This window comes from Phodopus roborovskii, unplaced genomic scaffold (assembly GCF_943737965.1).
Source record: "Phodopus roborovskii unplaced genomic scaffold, PHOROB, whole genome shotgun sequence".
Classification (NCBI taxonomy): Eukaryota; Metazoa; Chordata; class Mammalia; order Rodentia; family Cricetidae; genus Phodopus; species Phodopus roborovskii.
In genome coordinates, this window is record NW_026126550.1 from 4,345,786 (window position 1) to 4,357,795 (window position 12,010).

Here is a 12,010-nt window from a genome sequence, read left to right on the forward strand (position 1 = left end):
CCACTGCCCACAGAGCAGCTAAGGCAGGCTCCTGACATTCGGAATCTCATGGATGAATTATGTGATTTAGCTGTGGGAGGTCGTAATCTCTCCCAAAGTTGATATTCAACCTCAGAGGAAAAGTTAAAAATAAATAAAAAATAAAAAGTCCCCTTAGAAATCACGTTTTCAGGCTGGCTCACATGAACATATTTCTAGCTCTTGGGGACATTTCATTGTCTTTGGATCAAGCCCTTAACAACTGCAAGGAGCCTTGAGAACTGACAGGACTGCAAGCAAGCGGCAAAAGTAACTCCCTCAAGTGGAAACTCCTGTGACATAATTGTTGCCCAAAAAAAAAAAAAAGGACTTCACCTGTGAGAAGCAGCCAGGCACAAAGGAAGCCTCGTGGAAGTGACATTCAAACATTCAAACATCCAAGGGCTTCCCTGCTTCCCTGCTTCTAAATGGCCAACAAGAGGTTAAAAAAAGAAAGGCTGATGTGTGCTCCAAGAAAGTTATAACCAGAAAACAAAAGAGTTATTTTACCCACAGAGATGGGCTCAGCTCTGAAGGGAAGCTAGCATGGGAGAAGGGAGTAGAGTGCAGCCTCCCTCTAGATAGGAGTTCATGAAAAGGAGAACTCTTGGGTATTCATTACTTTGGGCTACACATTAAACCTGAGGTCCCCCTACCTCATTCTAGCTAACTAGCTAATTTTAAAGATGCAATAGGAAAAAAAAAAAAACCCACACATCTGTATATCCATATGCACTCATAGAAAAATAGAGAAGTTTCCTATTATGCAAAACAATAATACATCTTAATGCTAATATCCAGAAACTTGCAATTTGCCTATCACACCTGAGACTTGGGTTCACTGAAGGTATTTGTGGTTTTCATTTTTATCAAGGCATACTTTTTGAAACAGGACAAATCACACCCACCCACCTCCCTCCAAAAGTTGTATTTTCTGTCGCACATTCACTGTCAAGTGTAAAGTATAGCAAACACTCAGGGAAAACTATTTAAAAATCAAAACAAAAGCATGACATGCACCAAAATATCCACAAAACTATAGAAATGCAGTGAAAAGATCATGGTTTCTACTGAAGTTTGACTTTAGAAACAAACTAAATAATTGGGTCAGTTAAAATGCAAACCTTTCCCTCTAAAGAGGCTAACTAAGAATCTTTACCACAGGAAAGGACTCCTCATCAGTGTCTTCCCACCCCCCCCACCCCACCACCTGCCACCCCACTCCACCCCCTGCCACCCCAGAAGCATCTTGAACTGAATTTTGAAACACCCATGCTCCAGCATGGCAATCCCAGAATTATATAAGAAATCTGTGCCACTGTTGACAATAAAAACTCAGGGCTCCAGAAAGCTTCATTATTACTTATGAACTCAGAAAACTGATTTGGAAAAAAAAATCATTATTTTTCTGAAAAAAAAAAAAAACAACTCAGTATCAAAGGTTGTACTCATTTAAAATCCCCCCCCCCTTGCATTCTACAGACCTACAAGAACATCAGTTCAGTTTCCACTGTCCCCAATAAGTAACTGGTTAAATAAGACTAAAATCTCCTTCCAGCTAGGAAAAATATATACTAGTCAAAACTAATTACATCTGGGCTTTCATCGAAACAACATTTGCTAATTCTGCTGGTCTGCATACACTGTCCTAGAAAAATATTAATTAAACACGTTGAATAATGGCTGCTGTAAATTTCTGAAAACACTAATCTCTAAACAGTTAATTTCCACTTCACACTTATGCACGTAAGATGGATGAAGAGGCCACCCCATGCACCAGCAAAAGACTATTCTTTTGTTACTGCCCTTAAGAGTTGAACTTTGCTCCACTTTGGGAAGCGCAGTCCATGGCTCCAGAAACAACAGGACACATTTACCTGGAGGGGATTTCAAAGAGAAACCTGAAGAATGGATTCTCTGCGCCTGCAGTCCCTTTCCGCACCTTCAGCTAAGCCAGCCTCTGACTGGCAGTCGTTCCCACGGCAGCCACCCCTGCCTTCCATCTTAGGGACTCACCCAGAAAATTCTCCAGCCTGCTCCGCGACTACAAAACTCTTCTAATGGTTTTGAACGCCCACCATTTGTTCTCCATTCATCCAATCAACTTCGAACCGCACATCTTCTCTCTATCGGCGCGCAGACACGGGGCCACTTCTCATCTGTATGCTAATTATTTTGCCACATGGACAAAAGTAATAATGCTTTCAGACAGGAAACTAACAGGCCTGAAGTCGAAGATGGAAATTAATAAGTTGACACCACTAAACGCCGGGGAAGACGGGCATGCGTGCAGAGCCCTGCCTGGTGGATGCGGCGCAGCCTCCATCAGCAGGCAGCAGATAGACGGCCCTGGGCCGCCAGCACTGCCCAGGCTGCGAGCATCAGGCACAGGTTTCCTTAGAGACCACATCGCTGCCGCAGAGGCACACCGGGAGCATCCTGCTGACTTACCCAGCTCGGGCTGCAGTCCTTTAAGCAATACAAAACGCAGCCATTTCCTCAAACCCTAACTTCATCGCTGATGTAGATTCTTCTCAACCTAACAGCTGTGAGTTAAAACCAGTAATTTCTAGCCTTCCTGTTTACTAGGCTTTCAGCAGTCATGCAAGATTGGGATGTGTGCTGTGTGCTTCCTACACTGTACCCACAGGCCTCTAAATCTCTAGAGCAGAGTGTATGATGTGCAGTGCTGTATTTAATGTAATAGATGAGAACTGTAAATATGCAGGCTTGCTGTTGGCCACTACCCGCTAGGTGATGTATCTCAGAAAATCTCCCCTATCTTTGACGTTATGGTAAATGCATATTGTGATCCAAGAAACCCCACCAAAGTCAGCAGAACCTTGGTGTTTTCACTGGAACTACGGCTTCACATCAAAACAAAAACAGAAAAGCACCCAGGCCTCCCTGCCACTTCTTAAGACAGGATAACGGGCACCAGAGAGTTAACGAAGGGGTTCCTACAGAGTCCCTGGCTTGCCAGCCACATTACATTATCCCATTGGGGCTCCTTTCTATCCTTTTCCTTTAAAACAGGAGGCAGAACTATTCTCTGAGTAACTTTCAGCATTGTCAGCTCATGATATCAGCATTAGTGTCATTTGAAGAAAACAGAAAAAGTTTATTCCAAAAAAGAACAGACCCAGTAAGATGTCAAAAACACAAAAGAGAACACAGCTATATGACTTTCTGTAGCATTTGTTCTTTTTATTTTTTTTTCTAAGTGATGATTTTATAAATGGCTACTTAGGCAAGCAACAAATGCTCTTCTGTGGTAGTAGTTGCCCCCCCCCAGCTCGCCAGCCTCTCAGCACACTGTAAAGGCACACTAAATCATAAAGGCTGCTTAGTACCACCTTCCTCTCCCCTGGAAGCTACCTTGAACATCCAGAGTCTTAGTGAGAATAACTCTAGGAAGATTTCAGACCAGCAACCCACAGGCATGTTTACCTGAGGGGCAGCTGTGGCCAAGAGAGTCTATTGTTGGCCCTTTGTACCCCAAACCATGCCATTTCTGCCATAGTGTGCAACCAAACAAGAGTGGAAGGTATCCAGGCAGCTGGAGAAATGGCTGTGGAAAGTACTTAAGGACTATCAGAAATTACTCCGAGAGTTGGAAGCTGCAGCAGCCAGGCAAATAAGCAACCACATGTCACCTTTAAATGAAAGGGAAGAGGTACCTCTCTGCAGAAGAGTTGGTGGCCATCAGCAAGTCCTCCTCAGCAGTCTGTCTCACTCATGCAGCTCCTCAGCTGCCATGGAGAGCCCCAGGCACGTGTGGTCACAGATCCCTCTGTGTTTGCATTCCCTCCACCCCTCCCATCAGCCCTGTGCACAGGAGTGCAAGGCAAAGCCCACAGATCAGCCACTGGGGGCCTCCATAGGCACAGTGCAGTCTGGTTTCTGAGGGAGACTGACAGCAGTCCCAGGGTCCCAGGAACACCCTCTTCTTGCTCTCAGAGGTAATTCCTCTGAAGAGCATGTGCCTGGCGTGTGGTTACTACACAGGGTACCATTTGCTCCCTTTCCAGTGCTCTCCACAAGGAGGCTTACTGGGGATACCCAGTGCTCCTCCATTTTCCCACAGACAATGCACTGTCCATTGCCACATGAGTACCTTCCTTACCTTCCCTACTGCCCAATATACCCACATGGGCCTTTCTCTTTCATAGAGAGAGCTATAGCATTCACAACATTCCCTTCCTGCCCAGCAGCCACAGGAAGCAAGGTTGCTCAGGCTCAGTGTCTTTTTCATACAATAAATAAGCATGTATGCATTCTCTCTAGTTTTCTAACACCTGAATTACATTTTCTGTCATCTCTGATTACTTCTGCAGATACCCCGAGGGCTCATTAGAATGTCAATGCTTAAAAAACAAAACAAAACAAGAAAACACTTTCATTGTCAATGTGTATGCTGGAACAATGCAAGTGTGGAGGAAACTGAGACAGCAGAGAGGGGCTGAGAGATAAACAGGGGCAGAGTTAAAGAGAGGCCAGGAGGCCAGAAGAGAGGGGGAGAGAGGGCTGGAAGAAAGAGGAGAGAACACAAAGATACTTCAAACTGAACCACACAGCATTGAAACATAGCCTACTAATGGGAAAATGTATAATTGTTTCTCCCAAATCATCTGATGTCAGAAACACACACACACACACACACACACACACACACACACACACACACACACACACACTAAATGACAAGAATTGGAATCCTTAATATTACTCCAAGTGCCAATGATGACCATTTGAGGCAATATTAATATTGCCAACTTAAAATACTTGTTAAAAATACTAGCCATATATGTTATTTAGATAACACACACACACACACACACACACCAAACAAAACACATGTATACATTCTTTAAGTTTGTGTTATCAGCTATGTTTAGTCTGGAATATGTATCGATGGGTGCCATTTGAGACATTGTATCATGCAGTGGGATGAAATTTAGCTTTGTGAAACACACATTAATGTTTCCCAAGTTTTTTGTTCAAGTTTACCTCCAATTACTCTTGTCAAGGAATGCTACCCAATTTTAAAAGCAAAGAGATAGAGGTTCTTAAAAACATGAAAAGGAAATGAGCTCAGCCATGGAGTGATCTGCTTGACAGCAGAGCAGCCTGGGACTGTTTCACTTTCCACTCGCTTGCTTCCTGGACAGGATTCTGGGGGACTCTGCAGAATTTTTGAACAAATATTAGATGCATTTGAAAAACTAATTATGGACTAGAAAACATGGCCCCTGATGCAAGTGGCATCCAGTTGAGCTCAAGTTCAAGCTCAGGGCAGATTACTTCCTACTAAGGTAACCTCATTATTTTCTCTTGTTCCATAAAGTGGGGTTTATTCTTTTAACACAAGAGTTAATAAAACTTGAAGTTGTTTGGAATTTAAACTGTAGCCAATGAAATGCACAATAAGTAAGCAGTGTGTTAGACGGGATGTGTTTTTTAAAACAACAGGTCTCCGTCAAAGTAGATTGGCTTTCATGTACACATGGGATGTCTGGTTTAGACATGTGACATTTAAAATATTTTTTTAGCAAAATTTCCCTCATAGGTAATCACCTTTTTAAAGTTGTGCATGTGATGTGTTTCTAAATAGAGCTAACAAAGCAAACGGATACTCAGATTACATATTCACTGTTTTAAAATTCTATGTGTAATAGTAACAATTAGGAAAAAAACTTTAAAAAAATTTTAATATTGGAAAATAACTTTTATTTACATTTATTTTTGAAAGTTGGTAAAGAAAATGAACAGGTATCATGGACGAGGGAGATAGTTTGTAACAATGAATAAAAATCAAAAATTTTAAAAGAGTAAAAAATTAAATTTAATTGGATATAAATCATGGCAGACATAATAAAGTTGCCACATCAATGAGAAATTACCCCTTCAATCATAACTACAAGCTTTTAAACCGAGTCCATACAGCTATATATCCCAAAAGAAAACTGGAGGCTCATATTCCTTTAAGAAATTTTGTGTATCAGACATAAGTGTTCCCAAGTTATTGGGCCTCTACCCTGGCATCAACTTCAAACACAGATCCATGAAGCTGGCATTGGTCGTGGCTCTGGGTGCAACTGTCACTGCATAGAATGTTCCTATTAAGTTTACTTCCTTCCCTAGTGTACCAGGTAAACCTGGCTCATCTTTTCAAAAAATTAAATTGTATTAATAACCAGACACATTGAGGTAAACAGTGTCTACTTCCAAAGTAGTAATGTTTGTGGTTTTAGAGCTCAAAATCACATGAGTTATTTTTGGCAGATTCATGTGTCTGATATTTATAAATATGTACATGCAATAGCAGCAGCAATATCTTTACAACATAATATAATAATAATAATAGTATAGTAATAATAAAAACCCATTAGCTACAGATCTGGGCTGCCACCATCTTCAAAACATCCAATTGTTACCATAAACACCACTCGACTTGTACCTCAGTGAGCACCGTCATTAAGGTGATGAAAGTGAGAGCCATTTTCACATCGGCAGTGAACCTGTAGGAAGTCGCTGCTGAATGCAATTGCTATCTGCCATGGACAGCTCCCGGTGCTGAAAGGAGGCCAGGAAGCCCTATCACAATGGCTCCCTCCACCAGCCTTTGAAAAATCACAGCAAACTGAATGGGGTGGAAAGTGCTCAGCCTGAATAGCACTGTCTACAGAACAATGGCGGCCAGCTCCAAATCCTGCTATAATCACATTAATGAGATTAATCAGTGAATTAGCAGCAGTCAAATGTCAGGGAGGCAAGGAGGAAGCCAACCAAGATGGTGATTAACTTTGGGAGGGGGGAGGGGGGAAATCAACTGTGTTCTGTCCGAGGATTTGCAGAACTTGACAGATCTGATTCACAAATCTGAAGGCTGAAGGTAGAAATCAAAAGGCGGTCACACACAGCCCTTCAGAGCACACTGTGGATCCAGCCACCACCCTGCTGCTAGTCTGCTGAGGAAAACACGATTGCAGGAATCTGTACAAACTGCTCAGATTTTGCAATTTGAGGCTTTCAACTGTGAAACTAACATTTAATATTAATTTATTTTCCCCAAACTCAAGTTAAATGTATTTTAAATGTTTGCTTAGGAGGAGGGGTCATGGCAAGAGTTTTAAAAAGTGTACCAAGTATTGCTCCACCATGCAAATACTTTTGCAGTGGCCTATTATAAACAAATACTACAATAGATAAAATTCGGTACTGAAGTGCAACTTTAAGGAGAGTTTTAACCAATGACTTCTGCACTAAGGCAATTTATGCATTTATGTTCAATCCAGGAAGGAAAAACAATAAAGTTCTTTGAGGGGGGATGGATGTTGCACAGTTGTATTTAAAATGTATCATCAATACTGTAGGCTCGGAGTTTGGGGGGTGTTAAAACTTACAGGAATCCTATGATACTGTTTTCAGAAGGGATTTTTTAATAAAACACTTGCATTTTTAAAGTAAGAGTGTATCTTTCTATTTGTAAAACACACCTTTCTTTCTTCATTTCAAAAGAGACATCACTTTTATGAACTTGAACTTTTAGGAAGACTATTTTATGCTAATGAAGGTGTTATGCGTGCTTTTGTCTGTGGTGTTAGTGAAAAGTATAAACATTTGAACAAAAGAGTTGTTATACAAACTACTTTATCCTAATCAAGTAAACAACATAATACTCTATAACATATATAGCCTCAATTGTCTAAGAAATGTGTCATGACTAAATTAATACTAAATTCAAACTCCACTCTACATTTTGTATCTTTCACACTCATGTGAATATTTATACTGTTTATTGTTTATTCAGAGCTATCTGGAAGCAAGAGTGTGAAGATTCAACTTTTGTTTATGAGGCAGTTTTTAAAAAAACACATTTTTGTTATAAATTAAGTGCTGTTTTGTTATTATGAACTTCAAACATTGAGGTTATTGTTAAAAGTCTTTATTTGATTTTACCAGATTAATGAACATCAATCAACTTTTCTTTTTATAATTAGACAAACACAACAGTGCTTTAGGAGCAGCTAATATCCCCATAGCCCTTGCATAAAATCCTTCCTTGTTTGTAAAGTGAAGTTACCCACTCTCACGAAGTTACTTCAGCTCAAATCACCGATCTCCACACATGCAGCAAGTTTTTCGTTTTTCTCATTTTTATTTCTTTTTATAAACAAAATCAATGTTTAGGCATGCAATCTATTACCCACTTTTGCTCTACAGACAGGCTTCTGAGGAATGAAAACCTCAGGAACCTTCCAGCTACCAGCCATGCTATAAAAATAACTTTAAAAAAGAGCAAACAATAGGACTGCAGCAGAAGCCTTGAGCTACAGCAAAACAGATCCTGACCCCTGAGTCCAAAGAATTAACCTAATGAGCATCACGTACCTCACACCATGACCACACCGCTCACAAGTGACGGCAAGTTCAATTTTGGTAACTGTGCTGGCTCAAAACACACAGAAAGAGAAAACCCTTTCCCCCACAAGTGGGAGGCCGAGGAGGACCACGCATAGCACCGAGAGGCAGGGAAGGCTGCTTTTGTCTTCAGCGAGCATTGATTTCATAACCCACAGTCCAGGGAATCAAAAAATTGAAATACACCCACCAACAATGGGTGAGAAACCAGGGGGCCTTCAAGAAGACTGCAGAGAGAAGCTCTCTCACTCTGTTTTGTGTGCAGTAGCTTAGGGGGAAAAAATGTCGTCTGGGCAGGAATGACACATGCAGTAGGAGAGGCTAGCGGGCCTAAGAGATCTGCTTTACCTCCACATCCAGCCCCTAATGCACACAGCCCTACTCATCCTCTCCCAGGCTTTTTTTTTTTTTTTTTTCCACTTTTTTTTTTTTTTTCACGAGCTCCAAATCCCCGGCATATGACCTTCTGTTAAATAGATAAAAAAAAAATTGCTTATCAGTCATGCAAATGAGGCTGAATTCATTTTCCACAACAGATGGCCTCATAGATAATGATGATGGAAGAGAGAAAATTGAATGTCTCTCACAAGGTGGCCATGGCAACCGAGAGCAGAATAATATCAATAATAAGCTCACTGCATAATAAGGTTGTCAGTCCTACAAATCAAAGTCTGCAGCTAAATCAGGTATACCACCCCAGCTAGTTACCAGGTAATATATATATGTGTGTACATATATATATGTATACATATATATATATTAATATATTATATATTATATGGATGTATGTATATGCTGACCAGGAGAAGAGATAGCGTTCCAAGCCATTCAATGTCAGGGTGGGGGTGGAGGGGGCAGTTGCTGGATAATGAAATGACGATCCCACGATCTGACAATTTTTTTTTCTTTCCTCTTTCTTTCATTATATTTTCTGCAGTAGCCTGGGTTTCATGAAGCACTGGCTAACTAGCCATATTGAACTGCGGAGGGAGCCTGTGGATGAGCTCCCCACCCGTTAGCCTCCTCCTCACTCTCCCCTCTGTGTGCCCTGCTGCATCCTGCCTAGATGCAAGAGCAGCTCGCCGGAGGCTTCCACCTCGGCTCCCAGGGGGACATCCTGCAAAATGAATCAGCAGCCATCCTGAGCAGGCTGATTAAAATGAAAATGGCAAGGCACATGTCTGGGCGGAACTGGAGCTCAGCTTTGTTGCCTGTCTGACAAGCAAGCTCAATATAGCTCTTGCTAATAATGGCTTACTGCCTTTCGGTTTTTAAAAAGGTATCACCCTTTCCCCTTAACCGACTGCTCTCTCTCTCTCTCTCTCTCTCTCTCTCTCTCTCTCTCTCTCTCTCTCTGTGTGTGTGTGTGTGTGTGTGTGTGTGTTTGCTCACATGTGTGTGACATGGGGGTTGTATGGAGGACAGAATGCTCGATTCTAATCTTCCACTGCTCACATGCAGACAGCCCGCCTGACAACGCTGTTATTTTAAAACTGAACTTAGTTGTATTTCTGCTGAGGAGAGTGATGGTTAGTCTCAATGTGGTGGTTGCCTGAAAACCAAGACCAGGAACAGGGATTTCTAGCCCAAGTCTTAGCCACAGAGTTTGGGGGAGGGGGTCACCTAGTGCTTTGCCTCTCTGGCTCCAAGCCCAGTGCTAGAAGCAGCCCAGGTGGAAGCCTGCTCCTGCTTGAAGCTTTTCTACCAAACTGTCTCTGTCCCCTGGATCTCATGCAACATACAGGCTGAAAGTTGGAAATGAAAGCCACCAAATGAAATTAATGGACAAAATGTATTGAAAATAAATCCCATTTCTTTTCAGAATTCACAGGTATAGCTTTAAGATTCCTTTTAATAAACCATATTTTTAAATATCTTTATCAAAAATTTCAGCCATTTTTAAAGGCATCATTACAATCCTCTCTCAAAAAAATTAAAAAGACAGAAAGAAAAAAAAAAACCTACACACATATAAAACAAAAGCTGCTGGAAAAGGGAAACCAGGAATTTTTCTGAACTAATTTGTACTGTACATTTTCTATCCATTGTATGACCACTCAGTGTTGTTCTCTCCACTGCTCTCTTGGTAACAGATAAATGATTCTGAGGGGGAGCCGCCAGCACCATTCTTCCTTTTCCTTCTGTAATCCCTGCTTCTGAGATACGGTTTTTCCTCGTGCTTGGTAGCCTTGATGCTACAGTGTGAGTCAGAAATCGATAGAACTGCCCTGGTGGGGACTCCACTCCACAAGGGGCAAGCTGCTGCAGCCTTCTCTCTCTCTCTCTCTCTCTCTCTCTCTCTCTCTCTCTCTCTCTCTCTCTCCCTACTCCTCCTACCTCCCCTCCCCACACCCAGAACTAATGACGTCTGTGCAGCTTTTTCAGCTGATTGGGCACCATATCGGATGTTCTGTGAAGCAAAGAATGGGAATCATTTACAGTCAGGAGGAAAAAAAATGGGAGCATGTATTCTCCTGTGTCCCCAATACTGGTCCCAAGCTTTCCACATAGTCATTCACACTTCCTACGGGAGATAGGACCATCCACAGGTTGTGTGGTCACTATGGAGTGGCTTTAGAACTGAAATTTGAGTAGAATGAGAATTTGTTTTCCTTTCTATGAAAGACAAAGCATCTCTCAACAAAACATAAAAAAGTCTCAGGGAGTGTTACATGGCCAGGTGGCATGGGGGTAACCACCTCAGGGCTCAAATGAATACTATCTTAGGTGGCGAAATAAATACCCAAATACTGAGCTTTCATATTTTAGATCATAGGTTTATCTGTGTATGTTTTCTCACACATATGTACATATCTATATAGACACAAGTGTGTTAGAGGGAAGACACTGCTTCTGTATACCTACGTGTGTGTGTGTGAGAGAGAGAGAGAGAGACAGAGAGAGAGACACAGAGAGAGAGAGAGACAGAGAGAGAGAGAGAGCAAGAGAGAGCATGTGTTGTGTTATGTTTCCTAATAATTGTTCTGGTTTCTCTCTGATAGGGCAGGCTGATGCACTGATGTGTGGTCCTTAAGATAAGTTGTCCCTGGAATCTGCTGCAACAGCACTCTGCTCTCAACACACCACTACTGCATTGACTTCAACCTCATTTGATCAACAGTAACTACCCTGAAGCACTGATACCACTCCCACCCACTTCTGCATATCTAAGAGTTGGAGAGCCAGCACACACATGGCTCAAAAGAAAGAAAAAAGATGAATGAAGCATGAAGTCATGGAGCAAGAGCACAAAGCCACTCCAGCCTGTGTTCAGCAATCGTGACGTGGATGCACTTGATAAATTATGATACTTTTAAAAAAGTAAAATCAAGTACTCTTCAGTAAGGCACAGTTAAACCTTTCAGGGTGCATGAGGGCGGGAGGGGGGGCACTCAAAAGGCCATTTCAATTAAAACCTACCCATAGTCTACAGTTACACTACACAATAAAACTATTTGCATACAAATACAAGTTTTTCCTTAAATTACTTAAAATGTTATTCTCTATTAGGAAATAAAAAGCTTACCTCTTTCACTTGTTCTTATTTATTTGTAAAAGAAAATATGTT

General features: G+C 41.5%; 1 long non-coding RNA gene across 1 annotated transcript; it reads left to right on the top strand.

Annotated features, from left to right (window-relative positions):
* Positions 1–2,416: 2,416 nt before the first annotated feature.
* Positions 2,417–11,552, top strand: LOC127234372 (uncharacterized). The gene is made up of 3 exons (XR_007835582.1): positions 2,417–2,566; positions 9,380–9,721; positions 11,445–11,552. It is a non-coding gene; the product is annotated as an uncharacterized LOC127234372 (long non-coding RNA).
* Positions 11,553–12,010: the final 458 nt, after the last annotated feature.